Raw genomic sequence first — 20,617 nt, 5'->3', positions numbered from 1 at the left:
AAAAAATAATAAAGAACTTGAAAATAAAAGTTAGGTGTTGTTTTAATAAATCAACAATTTTAGCGGATGTCGAAAAGTTATGGTAGGATTTGCGAGATTGTCCTAGGCAATTGATAACAAGATCGGTAATTATTATTGCAATTTTATATGAGATAAAGGCACGAGCTAACATACTTTTCGTACTTGGATCATATGAACTTATATTTGGAACTCTAGCAAGCATCCACAACAACTAAAGATCATTAAGGTAAACACAGCCATAACATTAAGTACACGTCCCTTGTACTCCCATACGCAACAACCCCCTTACTCGGATATAAACATATGTCACTCTCGTTACCCATAATAAGTAAATCATGAATGCATTGCAACACCCTACAACGGGAATCCACCACGTGTGCGTGACATGGAAGGCACCATACAACACCAAAATAAAACATGCAACTCAAACCAATCAAGATTAATCAACCCATAGAACAAAATAAATCTACTCAAACATCATATGATGAAAACACATCATTGGATAATAATATGAATCATGAAGCGCCATGTTCAAGTAGGGGGTACAATGGGTTGCGGGAGAGTGAACCGCTGTAAGTAGATGAGGAAAGTTGTTGGCCCGTTCTGGCGGCCCAAGCCACCTCTGGCGAGCCTCTGACGACCAGCGCGCTTGAAACGAAGAGTTGCTCCAACTGGGAGCCTCCACTTCGTCTGGGAGTGCTGGGGGTAGAGGGGCATCAGCAGGGGTGGGCACACCCGATGGCGATGACGGGAGGGGGCCTACAGCCGTGCCCGGAAGGAACTGGGGGAGGAGGGAGACCCCACGGGTCGTAGGCCTTCTCTGGGATCGTCCAAGGAGCAAGGGAGACAGGGAGATGCGTCGCGCGCTTGCGGCCATGGCGGTGGCCATGACGGCCGTTGGGGCGGACAGAGTGCCGAGGAGGAGCTATGGAATGCTCTGGGGGTTAGAGGGAGTGAAGGGGAAGGGACTGGGTGCAGAAGGGGTTCGGGGCACGATCAAATGAAGGAGGCGCCGAAGAGGATATCGGGTGACCTCTGATGCTCAGGGCAGAGGGAAAACACGCATGCCATAGGCATTTGGGGGCGAGCTGGTAACGGGAAAGGGGTCAAAGATGAAACATGAGATGCCCTAGCGAGCTGGGACATGCTGCCACAGCCGGACACAGGTTGCAGCAAGAGGGCAAGGTGCAGAGCACCGTTTCTGCATGACAGGGGTGTGGTCACCATGGTCACACCTGTCCACAGTGGAAATATGACCATTCAAATATATCCTACATGCAAGGCACGCATGCAGGAAGGTGACTCACGAGTTTGGTTGCATATGGGGCTGATTAGGCTGGGTTTCATCACTGATTAAGTTTGCAACAACAAACTTGGGGCTATTGAAAGTGGTTTTTACTAGGGAGATATTAGGGTAAAACCATGTCTAGTAGTCTTAGGTATGGAAGGACTACAATGTTGCAAAGTTTCAAATCAAGAAGAGGTGTGTAGCTAGCAGTTGCAGTCCAAGGTCAAATTTCTGCCAAAAACAGGTTTCGGAAGGGCTGCTCATATTTCCCACATGAGCATGCCAGATTTTGGTTTGGAATGATGCAGTAGCATACTAGAGATGCTCTTGAAGGATATGGGTGGCATTGGCTTTAGCAGAAGTATAACAAGAGGGGTAAAAATAGTGTTGCCAAGGTAAAAAGGAGAGGTGGGGAGATGGAGTCACCCTCCAATAATTGACCAAAGGCCATGTCAAGGTTAGTCGAGGTACAAGGGAACTAGATAAAGTTGACGTAGAAATTTGAGCTCAAGGGAACTAGTAGAAGGGGCCAAAGCAGCAATTTTGGTAAATGGACAGAAGGTGTTTGATGGATGTTAGGGGTAGCAATTGGTTCCGAGTTGCTATGAAACTTGACAGCATCACAAGATAGGTAGAAATGAGTGTGTAGACCAAATTGGTGATTTGGTGGAGAAAGTTTCCAATGTAGACTTGAAAAAGCCAAGAAATGAGCAGAAATGGCTTTCTTCATATAAAACCATGTAAATCATATCCCACTAATCCACAACTTGGTGTGGTGGTAATTTTTGAGCATTAGAGCATGCCCAAAATTTTTGGGCTCAATTGGAGAAACTTTATAATGTAAAGCTTCTCAAATTTAGAAATTAACAAAGAAGGTTTTGAGGGATTTGTGACAAGTTCATCTATTCTCCTTGATGCACCACTTGGTGTGGTGCATTATTAGAGTATCATAACATGTCCATAAAATTTGAGCACAATTGGAGACACTTGGCAATGTAGAGTTGCTCAAATTTGGATCTGGACCAATAGGGTTTTGGAATATTTAGGCGAATCAAATCAACTTATATTGAGATGAAACTTGGCAAGATCATCACATATATCATATGTGACATGCTAGAATTTTACTCGGCTTTAATGAGAATATTTCTTATTAGAAATATTCCAAAAGCTTGAAATAGGAAGGAAGGGTTTTTCCTAATATTTTGAACATGACCATGTGTTGAAACTCTTATATATGGAATATATATATCCAGAGAGTTTCTCTAAATTTTCTCAATTATTTTGAAAAAAGGAAAAATAATATTTCTTTGTAAAAGACCATTTTCGGCCTTAGAAAAAGGTATTTAAATAAAATAGTAAAATAACTTTTAAAATAATAATTTTGTGGTTTTGGGAAGCCATTTTGACAATGGGATTTAAATAAAATAATTGGTGCAAAACAACTTCCCTAATTTGAGGACTTGTAGCACAAATCCCAAGTCAAGAGTTTTTTAAAGCTTAAATTAATTAAAATCTCTTTGGTCAAAATAGTATTTGGTAAAAATAGTTTCTGGTCCTATACACATGGCATGATCATTGGGCAAGAGTTTGGGTCAAGGAGGTGAGTCTAGAGAGTAGTAGGAAATTTGTGATTCAAACACAAGCAAACAAGCAAGCAAGCAACAATCACGTCAAGCATCACAAGCATTCACAAAAAAATTAATTGGTCCTAAATTTTGAGTCAAGTTAGTTTAGTCAAGAGAGTCAAAACAAATGGTGTGACAGACCTTACCCCCTTAAGAAAATCTCGTCCCCAAGATTTCTAGGCTAGGCGTTGGAGATATACAAAATCTTGGGTCAGAGGTAGTCTTCATGTCCCCATGTTGCTCTTGTGGGTCTTGAAGTTCTTGATGATACAACTTTGAGTGCTCCGCTCGTCTTTGCCTGGTCATGAGGGAGGTTCTGGAAATAAGTTAGGCTTGACTAAGGGTCAATGGCTTGGTGGAGTAAGTTCTTGCAAGGGTCCGACTTGCATGTGTATCCCAAGGACGGAATATGTGGCAAGGTAGCGTGTTGTGCACATTGGTTAGTGACACCTAGATGTCTCGGGTTGGAATAGAATTTGCCATGGGGTTTTCATCGCAATCTTCTGCTTGAGTAAGTTACCCATGTATGCCCTTCATTTGTCTTCGACTGTTTGTCTTTGTCGTCATGGACGCATGCTTCCAGCGTGACTTCAGATGCTTGGTCGTCTAGCCTCTTCGAAGCTTCTCGTGGAATGGTCTGGGTTGGGTCTCACCCATGAGTCTAAGCTCGAAGACTCGACATTTAGAATGGTTCTACCATCTGGGAAGGTTCGTGAGGGGTTCTGGATGAGCTGGCTACCAAAGAGTATAAACCAGTCATCGAGTACCTAAGGTCCGGGGCTCGGCAGGCGGGTGAATCATCTTGGAAGGTTCTCACCACAATCCAATTAGGACTCTCGTCCTTCATTTGGACCAAGAAGAGGCTCTCTGATTTCTCTCGTTGTCCGAAGGTTCCATCAGCTTGAACGTCGATGCTTCTTGACATGGTTGTTGTAGCTAACAAAGGAGCGGTGGTTGACTCCTGCTACTGCTTCTTCGTCACCGTGGTCTCCCAACCATTGCAGTTCTTCGCCTCGCTCGGGTAGGGTTGACTTCTGCTGCTTGGAGGTTGCTTCGAGGAATCCATCTTCTCAAGGTGATACCTTACTCTTGAGAAGCATGGCGATCAGTGTTCCTGGGGCTGGTCCAAACAGGACTAAAGTGTTCCTCCTCTCTTTGGGTGAACGATTATGCCATCCATGAGGATAACGACATACTTTGCTAAGCATCACATGAGCACACTTCTCATGAGGTGGGTGAGAGGAGCGGGTGTTTATGGTCCAACACAATCTGGTCCCTCATGCCCATCTTCCTCATAAACATGATTGGTGGTGGGCGGGCGGAGTATTGGCCATAGGCCAACGACTTAGGACCGCTTCCTATGGTCATAATCCAACCATTTTATGGCTCGATGTCGCTTTGGGGTTTCAAGGAACTTAGGATGTGAGTGAATTTCTATCATCTTATCCCTAAGCACATTCCTTAGATGCCAATAGTCTAACCCCTATCTGTAGACAAAATCACCCTATTTTATCAAAGATACCATCTCACCTAAGTCAACTCCACATCACTCATGCTAGTCAAATCCAAGTTGAGGGGAGATCTAAATCAAAACATCATAAGCATGCTATAGCTAAGTGCACATGTATTACTATGCAAGAACCTCGGGAAAGTATACAAGCTGCTAAGCTTGAATTGAGACGCTACAAATCCAAGTGCTCAGCTAGATTATCCAATGGTCAGGGTACTGCGTTCCTATATTAAGGAAACACGTAGTGTGCCAATCCAAGGTCTTGTTTCCTTCCTACAAATCCAATCAAGTGGTTTATCAATTCGAGCAAACATCACTGGACCCTACAATTCTGATATCGATGGGGTCCTACATGATCACCTAGAGTCCTCATAATACACATATTATTGCAAGGACTACATCATTGTATATCTACCATCTTCCGATATCATGGCCAACGAATCTCCAAGGCCATGCATAAGTAGATTTGTAAATCAATTCGACAACTCTGATTACTTCTACTCGTTATCCACCAAGAAACAGGGTATCATGATCGAGATCATCGGGCTAAATCCAATTTACTCCAAACCAGGCAGCCTCCTTCATCATCGATACTCCATTAAGGTTACCTATTTAAGTCCGAAACTCAAGTCCAATAAGAAATCTCTTACTCGTTACCCCAATTCATTATGGTAACAACATCAACCATGACCACTTACTTGACAAAGTCAATTTATCCTACCACCAAGAACTTTAGCTCGTGATCATAATTGTCATACTGAATCCAAGCTTACTCCAGGAATATGTAGGTTATGCTACTTTATCAACTTGTTCCACCAAGTTCACCTACCATTATAGGGGTCTTACGATCCACCAAGATAGTCTAGCTATATCCTCAAGACACCTGTTATAATCACAACAAACCATGGTCTACAAATCATATACTCGAGAACGATCCTTCCTATGGCATCAAGGTTCTGGTGCTAGCTTTAAGAATGAAGGATAGTTGTTCACTGTGATCACTCGTTCCATAAAGAACCCAGTGCTAAGCAGGGGCTACCGGAGCTCAATGGGTGCTCTAGCAAATCCGTGCTTTAAACGCGTGACCAGAAATTTGAGTTGGGGAAGCTTGTGAGGGTTAGGTTGGTCTAGGGAGGGTTTCAAATCTTGAGGGAAGCTTAACTTCTATGGGTCGCGTCTGGTTAAGCATGTTGCAGTCGGAGTCTTCAGTGTCAGCCGTCTGCCGAAGTGAATCCTTGGTGCATCTTGTCTTGCCAGTCTCCCGTTGTAGAGAAAGGTCAGGGAGAGAATAGTAGCATAGAGGCGAGTGCCTAAGGGGGCGGTCTAGTGTAGTGCAATCAAACAAGTGCCAAAAAGCCCATTTAAACAACAAGATGAGGCAGGTGATAAAAGAGCATGCTTGTTTCCTAGAGCAAAAGCGTGACTTGTATCAAAGCACAAAAAAATAAAAACAAGCAACACACAACATGGTTCCAACCAAACTATTTTACGGACTTGACTTTGCATAGGGGACTCACGACTCATCCTACCCTAGGGGTTCTCGGACTCACTAGTCGTGCTTGTTTCGTGACTTGGAGAGGAGTCCGCCCAGTCTTCTGGGTCTTCTTACGATGCCGCTGTGTCCCTTGTTGTTGTTTGCTGAAACGAGCTGGGTTGAGCTGGAAAGAGTCCTTGACGACTTCTCATCTGGTGCTGCCGACGAAGGTGGTTCCTCATGGCTGTCGTTGACAGGGCCTTCTGTTGTCTTCATAATCTTGTCACTATCTTCTTGCCTTCTAAGGCGTCGAGAATTCCAAGTGGACAACCTTTATGCAATGACACCATCAAGGCATGATAGAGTTCTGACCTGTCAGTCACGTTGATCCCAATATTGACATCTAGAGCGGGGGATGAAGAGAATTGTATTCCTGCTCACTAAGGTGAGGCAGACCAAATGGCGAGGTTCTCATCCACGGGTGGTGGTCAACACAACATTGATAATGACAGGGTTGCTCTATCAGTGATGCATATCATGGTCTTGCATATCTTATGTCCTGATCACGTAGGCTAGGGTTGCATCAGTCTGGGACAACATCGAGGGTGTCACCATCTCGATGTCCTCATTCCTCGAGAGGGTAGCTTATGTTGGTGTCGTCTTGTCGCAGCGTTGTCAACCTTGTCTTCCAAGTACATGGGTGATCGCTTGGAATGGTTGCTCCCTCCCAAGTTACCCACAAGGATTTTAAGTAATCTGGTGATCAGAGGGCATAAGGGTGCTAGGGACCATCTGCAAGTTTTTAAGAATCAGACAAAGAGTGCCAAGAGAATAAGGGTGGAAGTGCTAAGGTAAAACCTTCGCTTTCTTTAAAAATTTAGGAGAGGTGAGAACGATACAAGTTTTGCAAGTACTTTTGAAGGGTGTGGAAAACAACTTTTTCCTAACTAACGCATGTGCTAGCTAAGGGATTCCTACAGTCAGGATGGCTTTGATACCAGCTCTATGGGGACCCCGACTTGTAGGTCGAGATTGCCGAATGTATGTGCTTAGTGATCCCAGAGAACAATGTTCACCGAACACACATAAACTGAATGACAAGAGTCTTACATCCATACATACCGTTGAATACAAATAATGACTATGATGGTCAAGTCTTACATAGATAGGGCCTTGAAGGCTAACACTCCAAACTTGAACAATGTGGAATTATTGGTCGAAAACGTGAACCCATGCCATCAACCTTAACCTACAAGCATTATGACTGGGAGGCGTCCTAGCTCGCAGGAATGTCACCAAATACTCTTCACTATCTCTTGTTCTCTCTTACCTAGTCAATGAAATAACCAGTGGGAAGCCAATGAGTACTTGAATGTACTCGCAAGCAACCCATGATGCGGACAATGCAATTGAGGTGGGATTTAACTATATAATGCAACCTTTGCAGAAAGCAGGTTTTCCCTTAAATGCAGTAAACATGGTCAAGTGTTTGTATGATCATGCATCACAAGGTAAATGGTAACCATAAGAATAGGTTGCAGATATCAACATATCTTCTGAGGGCTGAACACCTCAGGTTCACCCTCTACGCCAAGTCACCAGACTCGACTCATGTAACCTCTTTCTCATGTAACAACTTTAATACACACACACACCTGGTTTATGCGAAAATGATTGGACGTAGTTTAAGCAGGATTACCCAACTGTCGTTGACCGTCGACGTGCTTATTCTAATAGTTTTACACTCTGCACAGGTTGCGCGCCGTACCCACGAGATTCGGGAAGCTTCCGTGTCACGAACGACTAATGGTATGTAACATACCCGAGGAAAGCACCCGGTCAATGCCTTTCCCGTGGTGACACTAGTCAAGGTGTCCACTCGATTGGTACCCAGCCCACATGATGTATGTCTTACGAGTACCAACTCTAGATCGTATCTTCCATGCAGGGACCAACGGTGTGCCCGAAACCTGTAAAAACAGCATAGTCGCCCTTCCTGGCACAACCTCATCCTGAGAGTGACCAGATCACTACCGTCACTGATAATGCGGGCTCTTTGCTAGCATCGACTAGAGTAATCAACAAAGCCCCATCCCATAAGGGGTATAGTGGTCGCACATGTAAGGTTGGGAAGATCGACACATCTTAAATCTCTCCTTGTTTTCGAAACCACACACACACCAAATCTTTCTTGGTACACCACTTCTTTCTCAAGTGGTCATCCATCTCAACACCATCACCCTCGGGTATTAGTGGCACCTGACGGGGTTTTCGAAAAGTCTTTGTAATCACCTATGTGTTACCATCACCATGCATATGCTCATCCTATGCGTAGCACTACTATCAACCTATCTACATTCATCTCCTTGACCCTCATAAGTGGTAAGGTCATGCTCAAATGCATGTGCTGCAAAGGAGCCATCGGTAACACCATACCAAGGGGTTACCGATTATTCATGATCATATGCATCGGAATAAAGTAACCAACATGGCATGCATAAAAAAATTTCTCAGACATGGTCAAATGGTTGTTTGCCTTGCTCAAATCGGTCTCCGGGGGTCTGCGAGGTCTTCCGGTCCACCTCTGAGTACTCCATCTATTCCGTCAACTATCACCGGAAACAATCACAGTAAGCCACACATCAAGCAGAAATAAAAGTGTTCTATAAATAGGAGTTTTATTTTTCTTGGACCTCTATGTTCATAAGAAAATACCTGAATCTTGTTCTAGGAGATTTGGATCACCAAATAATTTTTGAATGTTGGAAATGGAGGCATTACTGGCCCCACAAGAAGTCTACAAAAAATATCATGCTAAAAATGAGTGGAGGCACTCATTTAATAGGTCATGAATTTAGAAACATTTAGGAAGTGGTTTCACTAGATTTGGAGTTGTTATGAATTTCCTATGGATTTTCTAATATGGAGTAAATATCAAAAGGGACCTTTTATTTGTTGCAACAGAAATATGGCAAATAAAAATGTTGACTAATGCTGCAAAGAAGTGCATGATATTAGTAGTCTCTGGAAATTGGAATCACTCCATTTGGAGTTGATTTGAACTGTGTAGGAATTTTGCAAGGTAGGGTTTGAATTAATTACATTCAAACTTGCATTAAATTTCTACAAAAATTAATTTTGGAAAAATGTGCAAAACACATATTTGGATGGAACATGTTTTTAGGTATCTATAGAAACTTGAATCACTAGATTTGGAGCGGAAATGAATTTGATATGGATTTTTGAAGTTTGTGAAAAAAGAAAAAAGGGTAAAAGGGCTTACCCAAGGGCCTATACGGCGCACCGGGCGGGGCATAGCTACTGGGCCGGCCCAGTAGCTCAGTTGTGCCTGCATAGCTACCATGCAGGAGGCGCACCAGCCGAAAGGCGCCTTCAGCGTAGGGCGGTGCAAAACGCCCAGGGCGTGTCCACTTAAGTGGCGCGACCCACCTAGCTGCCTCTCTGGCCGGCCGAGAGGCGAGGCCTGCGTGCCAGGACCGTCTCCCATCTCCCACTCGACGGGAGAGACATGGGAGTGGCATGGGAACTTTTTTGGTGCCGTTCTGGCGGCCCAAGCCGCCCCCGGCGAGCCTTTGACGACCAACGCGCTCGGAATGGAGAGTTGCTCCACCTGGGAGCCTCCACTTCACCACGGAGGCGCTAGGGCAGAGGGGCATCGGGCGGGGTGGGCACACCCGATGGCAACGACGGGCGGGGGCCCACAGTCGTGCCCGGAAGGAGCTGGGGGAGGAGGGAGACCCCATGGGTCCTGGGCTTTCTCTGGGATCGTCCAAGGAGCAAGGGAGACACGGAAACACGCCGCACGCTTGCGGCCATGGCGGCGGCCATGCCGGACGTTGGGGCGGATAGAGTGCTCAGGAGGAGCTATGTGATGCTCTGGGGGTTAAAGGGAGTGAAGGGGAAGGGACTGGGGTGCGGAAGGGGCTCGGGGCCCGATCAAATTGAGGAGGCGCCGAAGAGGATCTCGGGTGACCTCGGATGCTCACGGCACGGGGGAAACACGCGTGCCAGAGGCATTTGGGGGTGAGCTGGTATCGAGAAAGGGGTCAAAGATGGAAAGTGATATGCCCTAGCGAGCCGGGACATGCTGCCACAGCCGGACACAGGCTGCACCAAGAGGACATGGTGCAGAGCACCGTTTCTGCATGCCAGGGGTGTGGTCACCATGGTCACAGCTGCCCATAGTGTAAATTTGACCAGTAAAAAATGTCCTCCATGCAAGGCACGCATGCAGGAAGGTGACTCACGAGTTTGGTAGCATATGAGGCTGATTAGGCTGGGTTTCATCACTGATTAAGTTTGCAGCACCAAACTTGGGGCTATTAAAAGTTATATTTACTGGGGAGATATTGGGGTGAAACCATGTCTAGTAGTCTTAGGCATGGAAGGACTACAATGCTGCAAAGTTTTAAATCAAGAAGAGATGTGTAGCTAGCAGTTGCAGTTCAAGGTCAAATTTCTGCCAAAAACAGGTTTCAGAAGGGTTGCTCATATTTCCCACATGAGCATGCCACATTTTGGTTTGGAATGATGCAGTAGCATACTAGAGATGCTCTGGAAGGATGTTGGGGGCATTGGCTTGAGCAGAAGTTCAACACAAAAACTTTTGATATTATTACCTTGCGTTCAGCTTCTTCGTTTGATCATCCTGCAAGTCACGGGTATACTGTCATGCCAGCGGACATATTTGCTTATTGGAATGAATTGGCCATTGTGGAGGCCGAAGCCCAGGCATGGGATGTTCAAGCGCCTTAGCAGCAATATTTTCCCGGACCTGACGACTATTATCACTCGTAATCACAAAGCTAGGCAAATGCCTAAGCTTGGGGGAGTACGTATTTCTCCCCGACATTACATTCATGTTCACACACTTCGTATAAATTGTGGGTGTTCCTCCTCTTTCATTGTAAATCCATGTTAGTTTTATTTTTTCGCTTTATTCTCGTGTGTTTTAAAAACTTTAGAAAATCCAAAAATATTTATCGCTTATTTTTGGTTTTTATTTTCTTTTTAGTTAGTTGTAGTATTAAAAGAAAATCCAAAAAGATTCCCTTTACTTGTTGGAGCCTTCCCGTGTAAATAGTTTTTCTCGTTTGTGTTTTTCCTTTGCTTACTTTCTTTCCTGAGGATAAAAAAACCAAAAACTCCAAAAAAAATTCAGTGTGTTTCTCTGAATTTGTTTTCTTTTCTTTGAGTCGTCGAAATGAGAAGACCACGATGAAAATGTTGAGTGGCTCTCATATGCATTATTGTTGATCTAACAAAGAGCCAATATTACCATGTATTCTCCTTTGCACAAATACCTTGCAGATTCCAGCTTACTCCATATCATCCTTGCAATATTATTATTACCACATAATACGCCCCACGGCTCGAACCCGGACTCAAAACCCCCGCCGCCGCCCTCGTCGCCGCATGCGTGATACGTCTCCGTCGTATCTACTTTTCCGAACTCTTTTGCCCTTGTTTTGGACTTTAATTTGCATGATTTGAAAGGAACTAACCCGGACTAACGCTGTTTTCAGCAGAATTGCCATGGTGTTGTTTTTGCGCAGAAATAAAAGTTCTCGGAATGACCTGAAAATTTACAGAGAATTTTTGTGGAATATATAAAAAATACTGGCGCAAGAATCAACGGAGGAAGTGGAGCGTGGAGCCCACAAGCCCACCAGGCGCGGCCCCCATGGCCGCGCCTGGCAGGCTTGTGGGGCCCACATTGCTCCACCGCCTCCAATCTCAGCTCTATTTAGCCTCTTTCGTCCGAAAAAAAAATCAGGGAGAAGAGTTCATCGCGTTTTACTATACGGAGGCGCCGCCACCTCCTGTTCTTGATCTGGAGGGTAGATCTAGAGTCCGTTCTGGACTCCGGAGTGGGGAGATCATCGCCATCGTCATCACCAACCTTCCTTCATCACCAATTCCATGATGCTCTTCACCGTTCTTGATTAATATCATCGTAGGCTTGCTGGACGGTGATGGGTTGGATGAGATCTATCATGTAGTCGAGTTAGTTTTGACGGGGATTGATCCCTAGTATCCACTATGTTCTGAGATTGATGTTGCTACTACTTTGCCATGCTTAATGCTTGTCACTAGGTCCCGAGTGCCATGATTTCAGATCTGAACCTATTATGTTGTCGCCAATATATGTGTGTTCTTGATCCTATCTTGCAAGTTGTAGTCACCTACTATGTGTTATGACCGGCAACCCCGGAGTTACAATAGCCGGAACCACTCCCGTAGATGACCATAGTATGAGGAGTTCATGTATTCACCAAGTGTTAATGCATTGGTCGGTTCTTTATTAAAAGGAGAACCTTAATATCCCGTAGTTTCCATTAGGACCCCGCTGCCACGGGAGGGATGGACAATAGATGTCATGCAAGTTCTTTTCCCTAAGCACGTATGACTACATACGGAATACATGCCTACATTACATTGACGAGCTGGAGCTAGTTACCTATCTCTCCGTGTTATAAGTGTTGCATGATGAATAGCATCCGGCGTAATCATCCATCACCGATCCAATGCCTACGAGTCTTTTCCTACTGGTCCTTCCTATGTTACTTTGCCGCTAGTGCTATCACTTTACTGCTACTGGTTACTGTTGCTACTGCTGCTATCATACTACCTTGCTACTGATACTTTGCTGCAGATGCTAAATCTTTCAGGTGTGGTTGAATTGACAACTCAACTGCTAATACTTGAGAATATTCTTTGGCTTCCCCTTGAGTCGAATCGATAAATTTGGGTTGAATACTCTACCCTCGAAAATTGTTGCGATCCCCTATACTTGTGGGTTATCAATGCCTGTGCCCTAACCGCTCGCGCCGCGACCCTCGCAAGTGAGAGGTACTCTTGTGCATTCCGTGCCCACTCACTTCGCCCCTCTCTTTGATTCATCTATACATTCTCAGTCCGTCCTTACCCCCGTGAAGCTCAGGTGTGTTTTCCTCGCGGACGAAAAGTGTGGAGCCCTAGAAGTCTGATCTGCATGGGTCTGTGAGTAGGCGCTTACGCAAGGATTTTGAATAGATACGTTTATTTGGGCATGTTGATCGGTCATCTCGAGTTGGAGATGAAATTGGTTTGGGCACCTTAATCTGTGAATTTTATTTCATTTTTCCTTTTCTGTCACAACTGAACTGAACTGTCGATCAAATTTATGTTATGAAATAGACTGCTAATACAGTGATCATTTTAGCCACATGCAGACCGATGTTTCGGAATACTACGATCAGATGGTCTCTTCTCCCAGGGGATCCTTTTACATCCGTGTGGTTCTCAGGGTATCTTGGATGATCTATCGATTTGTCAGTCACTTAGACTCTGTTTTCTGACGTCGGAAATTTCCCTTGATTCCTGATGGAATTGAACTATCTTCACTGCTACCGTCTTCTTCGTCAGGTTCCACAGCTGAGCTACTACAGGTTGTGAAGAGAAGGGGGGTCAAGCACTGCCTTAGCTGTAAGAACATACCCTCCAGGGACGGATTCAGTTGCCAGTAAGCATTCCCATGTTTCCCCGTGCAACTCGTGTGTTTCCCTCAGGGACGAAAGGTATGGAACCGTGGAAGTTGATCTGCGTGGGTCGATGAGTGGGCGCTTACGCAAAGATTTTGAATAGATACCTTTTTTCGGGCATAGTGATTGGTCATATGAATAGATACCTTTATTTAGGCACCCTAATCTATGATTTTTATTTCATTTTTCCCTTTCTGTCAAATTTGCATCGCATATTCGCTATATATATATCAGAATGATTAAGAATCTGAATGTACGATTGTTTTTCAGTCGTCTCGTAGTTTCTCGGACGAGTTGGATCACGGAGTGCTTTGGCTATTCGGCATCTGGAACGAACTGGGTACTCAGCAGGAACTGCTACTCTGAGTTACCATGTAGAAATATGCTCCTTTGGCATATGCTTCTTTGGCAGACACATTTGTTTTTGACAATAGGTCATTAGCCAATAGAAAATGTAGGTCTTACACCACTCATTTTTGGCCATGTTGCAGTCAGTTGGAAACATTATCGGTGCTGCTACATATTGTGTGATAACATAAATATCCGCGGTCGGTCAATGCTTTAACACTCTTGGGGCTTACAATCTTCAGAATAACACCTAGCTTCAGAGTTTCAGGACATCATAGCTGTTGTTTATATCTGCTTGTTGCCAGACCAGTAGACAAACAAGCGAACTCAAGCCATAAGGTCACTTGTTCGTGTATGTTTGCTGTGAAATCAGACCATCCGGGTGGCGGTTCGGCCATGGAAAAGCAGCCCTAGAAGTTTGATGGGGTTGGTGAGTTGGCGCTTCCGGAAGTATTTTGCAAGAATGTCTACCTTTATTCGGGCATGCTGATCGGCCATCTCGAGATGGAGATAAAACAGGTTTTGGTACCATATTCTATGATTTTTATTTTACATTTTTGTTAATTTTGCAATGCATATTTGTTATACATATCATAATGATTAAGAATCTGAAGGCAGGGCTGTGCGTCAATCATCTCGTAGTTTCTGGGACGAGCGGGAGCATGGAGTGCTTTGGCTGTTCGGCAACTCGAGTGGAGACGATGCTGGGCAGGTGCCATGGCGGCCAGTGCTTGCATGGTGAGAACTTACGTCTCGCTAATCCTCATGGTCACGGGCGCCTCCTCACCCCCGTACATGTGTTCCACTGAACCACTTCCGTAGCTCAAAGGAAACTACAAATCTTCAATCGTATGTGCCTTTCCTTCGTACTACTATATTTCCCCCCTTTATTAGATTCTGGTTTGATCGGTCCTTTATGTGAGAAACATTAGTATACACTGTGTAGTAATATAGAGTCCCAAATATGATCGAACACACTTTCCTTTGCTTAGTTTAACCATCTACCCCATCATTGTTACTCGCACCGATTGAAGCCCATTAGACCGAAGAAAACCATGTCCAACCATACTACCCTAATACTTTTTTGCAAGCCAACTAAAGTTTACGCCTCTTCTATTTTTGCTAACAAATAGATCACCAGATGCAAATTTAATTAAAGTTCATGATTCATGTGTTCTATATTTAAGATTAAGAAAATTTTATATAGACGGGCGTGACAACGCGCGCCATCAATGATCTAGTATCCAATGTTATTTACTCACAATGCATGTTCATGACCGTTGTTGCTCTCCAGCTGGCCTCTTCCCAATCTATTGCTAGCCTTCACCTGTACTAAGCGAGAATGCTGCTTGTCAATCAAAATCCTTAAACCCCGTTATTCCACATGAGTCAAGAAAACCTAACTATATGCGGTATTACCCTGCCGTTCCAAGTAAATTTGCATGTGACACCTCTAAATATTTAAACAAACATTTGTTTCTGCACTCGTACCACTCATGGAGCGACGGGGCAATCGATATCGTCTATGTTAAGTAAGTTATTCTCAATACTGACATTTATTCACCGTCATCGCACGAGAGATGTTGGTAGAAAGGATGCCCAATCCTGCATAATCAAAATTAAATTAAACAAAACTCCTTGGGAAAGTTGATATGTTGGAGGGCACCCATGAATTCAGCTAGCCATGGTTTGTGAATGGATGATGGATAGGAGTAAAATTTACAATTCTATTTGGGAACCCCAATAATGAGTTTAGCACGGAAGATACTAAAAACCTTTGTCGTAACGTTGATAGTAAAGAACGTCACTAAAAAAATTATATATTTAATCTTGTTTTAAAACTTGAGCTCTCGCACCTATGCAAATCAACGCTTCCCTATACTAAGGGCCTATCTATTTACTTTCATGTTGACTCATCACCCTCTTACTAAAAGCACGAGATCGGAGAGCACTATTGTCATTCTCATGCATTGAGTGTAGTTAATGTTGGATGTGAGCATGAACTGGATCTTTTCTACCCTGGATTATAATGTTTAGTCAATGCTTTAACCTCATAGATGCTCTGCATTTATGTTTTGTGGTCTCAGAAAGGGCTAGCAAAATACCATGTCACCATATTATATCATGATTGTTTTGACAAATTGTTGGCATGTGAGATATCTTATTATTGCTTTCTAGTTGGTTATGCATTTCCATGATTGAATATGAGGCTCAATTATTATCATGGATATGATTATTTATGATTTATGCTAAAAACCTGAACACTAGCTAAGCATATATACAACAACAAGAACAGAAGAGTTTGTAAAAGTTTTCTTTGTCACTTTCAGTTTATCAACTGAATTGCTTGAGAGCATGCAATGAGTTAAGCTTGGGGAGTTGAGACGTCTCCAATGTATCTACTTTTCCAAACACTTTTGCTTTGGTTTTGGACTCTAATTTGCATGATCTGAATGGAACAACCGGACCGACGTTGTTTTCAGCAGAACTACCTTGGTGTTATTTTTGTGTAGAAATAAAAGTTCTCGAAATTGGACAAAACTTTTTGTGAATTATTTCACGAATATATGATGAATTTTGGAGCAAAGATCCACTAGAGTGGGGCTGCCTGTGGTCCACAGGACAACAGGGCGTGGCCATGCCCTGATGGCTTGTGGGGCCCATGTAGCTCTCCCGACCCTAATTCTAGTCCTATAAATTCCAATTCTTGGAGGAAAAAATCAAAGAGAAGTTCTCATCGTGTTTTACAAGACGGAGCTGCTGCCACCTCCTGTTCTTCCTCGGGAGGGCTGATAGAGAGTCCGTTTGGGGCTCTAGAGAGGGGCATTCATCGCCATCGTCGTCATCAACTCTTATCCATCAACAATTCCATGATGCTCACTACCGGGTGTGAGTAATTTCTTAGTAGGCTCGCTGGATGGTGATGAGGTTTGGATGATATTGATCATGTAATTGAGTTAAGTTTGATAGGGCTTGATCCCTAGTATCCACTATGTTCTGAGATTGATGTTGCTATGACATTGATATGCTTAATGCTTGTCACTAGGGCCCGAGTGCCACGATTTTAGATATGAACTTATTATTTTCTCTGGGAATGTGAAAAATATTTTGATCCTATCTTACAAACTGTATGCACCTATTACGTGTCTTGACCCTCATACCTCAAGGCGACAACAATTGAGATTCTTTTCGGTGATTGCCGTAGTTTGAGGAGTTCATGTATTCACTATGTGTTAATGCTTTGTTCCAGTTTTGTATTAAAAGGAGGCCTTTATATCCCTAAACTTCCAATAGGACCCCGTTTTCATCGGAGGGTAGAACAAAAAATGTCATGCAAGTTCTTATCGCAAGCATGTATGACTATATACGGAATACATGCCTACATTATATTGACAAATTGGAGCTAGTTCTGTGTCGCTCTAGTGTGTAACTGCTACATGATTGATGTCATCCATATATTTTTATCGCTGATCCATGTGCCTACACCGGTGCAACGACCTGCTATACAAACAGTCTTTAACCCCTTTCCGTGACGACCTTTTAAACCATCGCCTAGTGAGTGTGGGCGATAGGGGGGGTCCTTCCCACACGACCCAAAAACATTTGGGGATAAGGAGTAGGAATGCATATGCTTTCCAGAAGAATGCATATGTGATGCCCGTATGTATCCCAAACATGATTCTTCACACAACTATTTGTGATATATCGAATATCCCGAACGCTCCATTCTTGCTACTCATGTGTGCTCGGATTACCATCGCACTCGGTATTCTGTGGTGCAACATTCATGATTTGTGCCCCATCACAAACATTTCACGATTATTGAACATGTATGATACGTATGTCGATGTTCTGGGAATGGGGGTACCCAGACCTGCCTTCCTGTGGCCCAGGGCTGGCCCACTTCATCGACCAAAAACCAGCCACGCACGACACCACTTAGGGCAAGGCCCTCGCGAGGGCCCGAGCCTCGCGGGGAGGAGCAACATCAAGACCCGCAGGGGGACTCATCAGGACCCCTCCGGAGCGGCGGATATTCTGAGGCAAGGCGCAACCTCAGGAGTCAAGGATGACGTGTAGGAAGGACAGGCGAGTAGCAGACAGCAGGGCGGAGCAGTTTCCCCTTTTGTGAAAAGGGGGCAAGGACGTACCGGGGTTCCCAAGGAATCTGCCAAAGGTTTCCCTTCTAGTGTAACAAAGCCATCGCCATCCGCCAGGAGGACAAACATCATCCGTGGGCCCGTCCTTGTAGCGCTGGCAGCCGCTTTGCAGGCGAAGACCACCTTTGTGTAGGAGAGCATGTTCCCCTGTTCCCCTTCAAAAAATGGCCATTGTGGGATCCCTTCCCACCGAAACGATAAGGGAAGAGGACCGGGGCCGCCACTATATATAGAGGGTAGGTTACTTCGTAAAGGGGCCCGATCCATTCATTCGCCCATTGGCACCACACCAAGGCCATCCAGCCTCCGAAGGCCCTCGAACACTATACTAGTTCACCACCAACCTCCACGAGAGGCAATGCACCAAACCAGGAGTAGGGTATTACGCTTCCCAGCGGCCCGAACCTAGATAAACTACCGTGTTCTGTGTCTTTCTCACCATCGAGTGAGTTCTTTGCCATCCCCGACGAGTAGCGAGTTGGGTGAGGCGAGCCCACGAGAGATCTTCATACACGCCCGTGAGTTCGAATCTTTAGGGTTTTGCGGAGCCCGAAATCCGACATTTGGTGCGCCAGGTAGGGGGCGTGTCAAGGTTTCCTCCAAGCTCGCCGGGCTCGTCCCGATCGCCGCGCCACCCGCGTTGCTCAGACGGCGCCCATAGGCCCCACCGGCGCGCGCCGGTCACCATCGCCCGTGGTGAACGCCGCAATGGGCCCGGACGCTCAAGAACAACAAGGTTCCTCCCAGCCAGCTACCGAGCACCCCGACGGCCGCACCGCCACTCCGTCGCTCGTCAGGGCTTCCGGGTCGGCCTCGTGCGCCCGACGGAGATGCCACACGGCTGGCGCGCGCTTGCCATGGCCATCGAGCTGCTCCGCTACCGACCCGCCCCTGACCGCCACAACGACTTGCTCCAGCGCATCGAGGAGCTCGTCATGCTGTCGGTGATTCCGCGGGGCTCTCCTGCTCCTTTTGACCTCAAGCGTCCCTGCCGAATGACGAGGAGCAAGACGCGCCACCCCCTCCTCGGCGGTGTGACACGCGTCCCGAGCCCAGGCAGGAAGCGCGCCCCGTGACCGACCTTGCAAGCCTAAGGCGAGGCCAGGAGACGAAGCAAGCTGTCAGGTGGTTTCTCGACCACGCGGTGACGCACGCGCGCTCCCGGTGCTGCAGGTCCCGGGTCGCGAGCGCGCCCCGCTCGAAGCAGACCCGTTGGAGCAACAGGACCAGGCCGCCCCCCGCGCGCTACATCTTTTGGGCCGGTGGGGTGCCTCGCCATCGCCCCTGAGCTCTACCCAACTGCATGGCCCTGCAAGTTCAAGCCTGACCTACCCCCGCGCTACGACGGCACCCTGGACCCAGCCGAGTTCCTGCAACTCTACACGATGAGCATCAGGGCGGCAGGAGGAGGCGACAAGGTCATGGCGTGCTGGTTCCCCATGGCGCTCAAGGGCGGCGCGCTCTCTTGGCTCCTCAACCTCCCAAAGGCGTCCATCACTTCCTGGGATTGTCTGCGTGAACGCTTCATCGCCAACTTCCAGGGCACCCGTGACCGCACTCCCACTGTGAATGACCTGCGGCGCATCAAGAAGCACGAGGGGGAGACCCTGCACAAGTTCATACAACGCTTCACGGTCATGCGCCTCAAGATCCCCAAGGCGTCCGTCATCTTGGCCTTCTCCGATGGAGTCACCGACCTCAAGGTGAAGGAGGAGCTCTCCATGAGTGATGAAATGAGCACTGCACTGGAGATGTTCAACCTCGCAAACAAGTGCGCCAGGGCTGAAGAAGGTCGCCTGTCACTCCTCGGGCCTCAGGCGGCGGAACCATAAGAGAGAAGACCAAGCCCAAGGAGATGAAGTGCAAGGCTCCTGCGGTGCTCGCAGCCGAGCCTGAGACGAAGTACGACTAAGGAAGAGGGTGTCCGTCAGGAGGAGGCCAACGTGCATCTTCCATGCCACCGGCGGCCATGATACCTCCGAGTGCCAAGAGCTCCGACTGGTCCGTGTCGAGCACTTCAGCATGCGCCCTAGACGGGGAGATAGAGGCCCCGTGCGCGGCGGTGGTCATAGTGGAGGCCGCTGGGACGATCGGGAGCTACGTCAGGGGTGGCATGAACAACCTCATGAAGACCGTTGGCGTGGCTAGCCTCAGGAGGACAACTGGCGCGAGCAGGCTCGGGACGACCGCTGGTGCAGCGACCCTGAGGAGGGGCAACGATGCGGTCAACCCCATGAGGCTCGCCCTCGTGAGGCAGGACTGCCTCCGCCACCCAGAAGGAGGGATGAAGACATGCATGATGATGGAGCTGGGGGCTTCTAGGAGGTCAGGGAGGTGGCCTCCATCCCGGGCGGCGCCCACACCCCGGCCTCCAACCGTGCCTTCAAGCAGTTCGCACGGGAGGTGAATGTCGTTCTCCCGAAGCCTGAAGCTATGTGCCCCCTCAACTGGTCCCAAACCACCATCACCTTCGACCCAAGTGATCAGCTCAGGTGCTCGTTCATGGACGGCAAGCTCCCCATGATGTGCACCCCGACCATCAGCAACGTCCTCGTCACCAAGACCCTTATCGATAGTGGAGTGGGGCTCAACATCCTCTCGGTCGAGACCTTCAAGAAAATCCAGCAGCCGTACGAACAGATCATGC

Source organism: Hordeum vulgare, chromosome 2H, assembly GCF_904849725.1.
Source record: "Hordeum vulgare subsp. vulgare chromosome 2H, MorexV3_pseudomolecules_assembly, whole genome shotgun sequence".
NCBI classification, from domain to species: Eukaryota; Viridiplantae; Streptophyta; class Magnoliopsida; order Poales; family Poaceae; genus Hordeum; species Hordeum vulgare.
This window is presented reverse-complemented; position numbering follows the sequence as displayed.